Source organism: Heliconius melpomene, chromosome 15, assembly GCF_056956725.1.
Source record: "Heliconius melpomene rosina isolate 202511_hmr_F chromosome 15, ASM5695672v1, whole genome shotgun sequence".
Lineage (NCBI taxonomy): Eukaryota > Metazoa > Arthropoda > Insecta > Lepidoptera > Nymphalidae > Heliconius > Heliconius melpomene.
In genome coordinates this window covers 13077226-13083225 of record NC_140403.1, presented here as the reverse complement: position 1 = coordinate 13083225, position 6000 = coordinate 13077226, and positions in this window count along the sequence as shown.

Sequence of the window (6000 nt, the reverse complement as noted above, 5' to 3'; positions counted from 1 at the left end):
GGCGCACTGCAACGACTCTTGAATCGAGCAGTAAATATGTTTTAACATCTGGTTGCCATTTTTCTTATATAAAACTAATATGTATATATGTTATATTTCACGATTGCGCATACATATAAAGTGGGGGTGAATATGGAGCTCGTGTTGCATCGTATTTAAGGTACTTATAAAACACTATGTTATTAAGAACTAGCGGCTGTCCTCGGCTTTGTTTGTATGGACCTTATGGACTTATAATTATGTTTTCAATCACGAAATACCAAGATACTCCTTTCCTGTAAAATAAACTCATTACCTAATAACATATTATTGAAATAAATAATGTTTTAGACATAAAACATTATACAATTCCTTTAGAATATTTAATAAATTATTCCGCATAAAATAAACGTACATTCCGTTCCACAATTAATTAAAATTAAACGCATTCTGCATTATGTTGTGTTGGGCTTCAGCGTTTAATATTACCTTTACAGTGAACTTAATTCGTAATGTACGTATCAAATACGAACTAACTGTGACAGTGTACACGCGCTCTTACACTCGCTACAATATTCAGTTCATTGTATGGCAATCTGTGACAGCTGGTACTCGTAGGGATGTCGCTTTTATTGCTAAGAATTGTATTAAAATATTCACTTCACTTCTTACATTCGTCAATTTGTGTTACGGTATAAAAATATAGCAATTAAATATTTGTTCAGTGTAAACGCAACGGTAGTGGGCTTGTTTGCCACCCGGGACAATGATTCTTTTAATATTTTCATTTACTCATTTTAGAAACCTATTTTTATTTGATTTGAGCTTGAATCTGAAAAATCTTAATACGCAAAGGCATATTAATATTAAGATTTTTCGCTATTTAAATTTATGAATTCAAATAGTGATAAGAATAATAGTAAATTTACTATAATATTCATTATATACGGAAATTATGCTATTCACAATTAATTGTTTCGCTTTTTTGAGAGCTACGATGTCAGAGATAGTCATGCAGACACACACACATACACTCTTATGTCTGTACATACTACAAAAATAAAGCAATTCCTTCATCTGAGAGGGAATCTAACTTCCATCACCTTTATAGTCAGACGCTGTAGTACTGCGCTGCGATGGTCTCACTAAAAAGTCTCCAAAGGAATAAAGTTCTGAAGAGGAGCATTTCACGGGATAGATAATTGAACTAGAAAGATTATTGCTTGGATTTTTTTTTCACTACCAGATTTCAATTTCAACTTAAGGAATGAAATTATCTTATTACTATTTACAGCACCTCTTATCTGTCGCCGGAGTTCCCGAGTGGATTAAACTTACGCTATTAATTCTTTTAAAGCGAATTGAAAATTTGACTCTTAGTAGAAAAATATCTTTCTGTTATGAAATTGTTATTACTTAAAATGTATTTAATTTTTTAGATTTTTATATTTTATTCTATTTATATATGAGCGAAAACAATATATTTACTGAAAATGAGTTTCAATGTACTCCGTTGAGTAAATTTGAATTCATTTATTATTATTTATAAGTAATCGTTATTAGAATATGTTATTTTTAGTACAGTGACGATCACACTTAAACTATTCTAAAAGGCTATAATTATAATTGTTATTTGTAAACGTAAGGTGAAATAATAATTATTATTTTATTATATCAGGTTTTACTATCATATTTCTATCGAAAACACATTACATTTTTAGCATGTTTAGCATACTCGAATAACGTTGCAATCATAGGTGTATTTGCACTTAAGTCCGCTATGTTAAATATATATAATATTCCAAGTTCCATCCCATGTCTAGAGATGGAAATTTGGAAGTTCAAGCCATTCTAAAGCTGTGCGACATGAATTAACAATAGCAACCGCTCATTAAGCTTTACACAATGAAGACCATCCTGAGATAAAACCAACTTTGCCTCAGCATTCACAATGAACCTAATGTGAAGACAAATACAAGGTGAAAGGAAAGTTTCTTCTTCACAAGCTACAAAAACCATAATTTTCAAATAAAAATCATTTCATTCAACAAAGTTCAAGTTCGAACTGCTAAAAGCTAACCGAGGAAAAATTTCTATCATAACAATTTCATCACCTAATATGATTATTTTATTACTCTTTGGGAATAAGTTTACTTAAAGTTCAGTCTTTAATTTTTGTCTAATAATACTCGTGTAACAAAGGGTTAGATGTAGGTGAAAAAGACTATAAGCAGTGGAATTGTGTCAAACGCGAGCAGTTGCTTGTAGGCAATTACTTAAATAAAATATAATATCACACATTTTAAAGTCTATTTCCTCTATAGACTGTTGATCAAATTCTCACGGAATAAAAGGCTATGATATAACTAGAGCTATTTCTGAGAGCACTACAGTTGATCGACGTACTGGCTCTGTAACATGACATTTCCCTTTGTTAGCTTGTGATGGTACATCGAGCTAATGAACCTACAGCTGACAATGTCGCTCGAGCAGGCAGGTCACCGCATATAGGGCTATTACGCACTATTGGATTCAGGATTTTCATTAACTCTATGTTAGCGGGATTGTCAGTTAAAGTCCACAATTACAGGTGGATTGGCAATTGTGTTGAATTGATGTACGACAAATGTTATTTTGTCTACTAATTGCTGTTTATGTTCCTAACTAGAAAGCTTCTCTTCATAGGAGCTTACGAAGTAATTGTTTGATAAATAAAACAAATGTTTCAAAAATTTTGCAAATATACATTAAGCAGATATATTAGTTAAAATAATAATAGGGTTGTCTAAGAATATCGAAAAATTATTTAAAAAAGGGAACCCTTAATAAGTAGGTATTTTAAAACCAGAGGGAAAAGTCACCTTTTCCTCTGATTTTATTTTATCGTTTTACAACTAGTATATAGATAATAATTAATTACTAATAAAGAAGTTAGAATTTAAATGCTAGGCATTTTATTTTTTCTAATAGCAAAGTGCTGAATGTAATGTTATATATTATCAAACTTTAATGGCTACTGTACCACGAGCAACCTCAGTTGCCGGCTGTTTTTGTAAAAAAATTCAGGCATACTCACAAATTGCATAAACATGATAAAAAAATGTATTGTAAAAATGTAAACAAGAGTTAAATTACTCAGGCGAGAAAAAGGCTTTTTAAAAATTATTTATTTAATTTTATAAACAACCTTTCTGTTTTAAAGCAAGTTGAAGACAGAGAATCTTTATTAAAATTTTATATAATTCGAAACAGTTAAATCAGCAAAATACTAAAACACTATTGTTCGATTCCGCGAGGTGCAAGTGCGGCGTCATCGGAATGTATCCTTATGCTTATGTAATTCCTCCCTCCTTAAGATGGAAGCTGGTCCTGCAGGTTCCTGAAGCGTCCTCGCTGCTGGTTTCCTCCGGGACTCTGGGAAAATGCTCGTAGATTTTCCAAAAATAACATTTATTATAGTAGTATATAATAATCATAGATCAGCTTGAAACAGCCAGGATAATACTCTATTTCTTTATTTCTCCTCTTCTTCTAGGGTTTGGATATTATATGCAAGTTGATGTATATAATCGAGAGGTATATATTCTAAATCCTTCTTTTAGGTAAGAGTACCCTTTGTTACCAAGTATAAGGGTTGGAAATAAGGAATAACTATGTTATATTTATCATTAGAAATGGAAGGAATTTCTAGGAGGGAAATTAGGAAATGTTCTGTACTATATGCTTTCATCATAATAGACACTTTGATTTATTTATTTGAATAGGTTTAATGTTTACAAAATTAAAACTACATATATTTTTTATGAATTAATAAATTTCCTTATAATAATTAGTAGTATCTAACTACTATCGAAACTAAACCATATATAATACCATGATTAACTCTAGAAATAGTAAAAATATTTTTTTTTGTTTTTTTATAAGTAAATCTAACTTATATTCTATTTTATTTCTATAAACCTTATATATCCTTTAAGATGAAGTATTCTCGCATACAACAAAATAAGTTCTTTAAAATAATTATATATTATTATATATAGTATTTATTTGTATGTAAAATTATTATATATAATATTTTTCTGTATATAGAACTATTATATATAATATTTATTCGTTACTAAGTAAGTAAAAGCAAGGTTAAACATATCATTTTGTATAATAGTTTTTCTTTAATTAATAAAATGTAAATAATAATAATATAATAAAATTCCATTATGTATGGGATCTAGGGTTATTTTGGCTCTTGTGTGGAACACGAGGGACCTGATGAGGCCTTCGTAGCAATTTATAACGAACTCTATTAGAGTTAGAGTTAGGATGATTTTTTATAATCTCCGTTCTATTGTAAGGGTGCAAATTAATTATTTTATACGGACCTTTGAAATCTGGTATGGCTTCATCTCTGAGCGTCGTCTTAGCTACTTGCTCATAGACTGTTTCACCTACCTTATGTGGTTTTCTTATGTACTTCCTTAAAGATGATACAATTTTCTTCTCAGTATTATTTACTTTGGTAAATACGTCTTTTACCAATGTCCTAGTATTAGTTAATCTATTGTCTACTCTGTATTTCGAGCTGGGTGTTATTTTAGTGTTATACTTCGAACTGGGTGTTATTTTAGGGTTAAACTGCCTAACTTGTCTGTCATTATCATTATATTTAATTAGTAAACCTTTATTTTCGTTATCTGTTTGGGAATGGTTAGTGTACATCGAGTTATTAGGAACAATAGTACTGATACTCGTACTGTCAGTCTCTGGTGTGAGAATCTTATGTCTGTCGTTGTCAGGCTCTATGTTGTTATCTTTATTATTACTAGATACAAGGGGTACCTGCGCTACGTTTTCACTAGTTTGTGCACTTAAGTCTTGGGATATACTGTCAATTATATTGTCGACTTTATTATTATTAGAATTTACAGTTGATAATGATTCGTCAGCTTTTGTATTTTGTTTGCCTTTTTTATATATAATATTATATGGTCGTAATTTAAATATACCTATGTCACTTATGGTTCGTCCTTCTGAATTAGTATTAATGACTTTGGTTATAAATTTTCCATTTTTAACATTAATAATAGCAGCAGGGGATGTTAATCCCTTAGACCAAATATAGTCGTCGTAGATATAAAATCCGTCAGTATAGTTTGTTTTTAACGTGATAAGTTTTTCACACTTTGGTTCTATTTTTATAAGTTTCTTATTATAGTCGAAATAAATAGGTATGTCGGCTGTCGCTGTATGTAGTATTTTATTTTTCAAATTAATATTGCTAGATAATGATTTTAATAAATCTAGACCTATAAGTCCTTTGTACTTAGGGTCGAAATCAAAAATAAGGAATTTATGAAGAATATCACTATTAAAGATTGGGGGTAAGGGTAAATTTACTACATGACTATGCTGTGTTGTCGCATGAGCTGTTTTTATTTCAAATGGTTCATATTCTACAAGATTTTGAAAAATAGAATTAAATATAACTTCTGATGAAATAAGGGATCTAGAAGCTCCTGTGTCAATTAAAAACTTACCTTTAAATTCGGGAATTACTATGTAGGGTAAATGATCTTTATCATGATTATTTATTTTTACTATCTCTTTACGTCTGGGTCTATGCCTAACGTAAAATCCTGCTGGTTACTTATTTCGTCATTAACTGGTTCATAAGTATCCTGCTCGTCTGGTATATGTATATTACCATAATAATACTCACCTGGGGTGTAGTGTTGGGAATACTCATTGAGTTGTTGCTCCTGTGGCTCGTCTGTGTAGAAGAGTTCCTCCACTGCGAACTGCGGCTTCTCTGGTTTATTTGTTGACCTCATAGTCACATCTGATATTTTTTGGGGTGGATTTATTTGCTGGTGAGGGATGTTACCTCTATGATTAATAAAAGGTCTATAATTACCTGAGGGTTGTCGGTTTTTCCATGGTAGCATTGACTGAACCCATTGTTGACGTTGTTCTGGTGTCCAGTTATTTTGTCTAGGGGTAAAATTTGAATTTACGTGCATAGGTGGA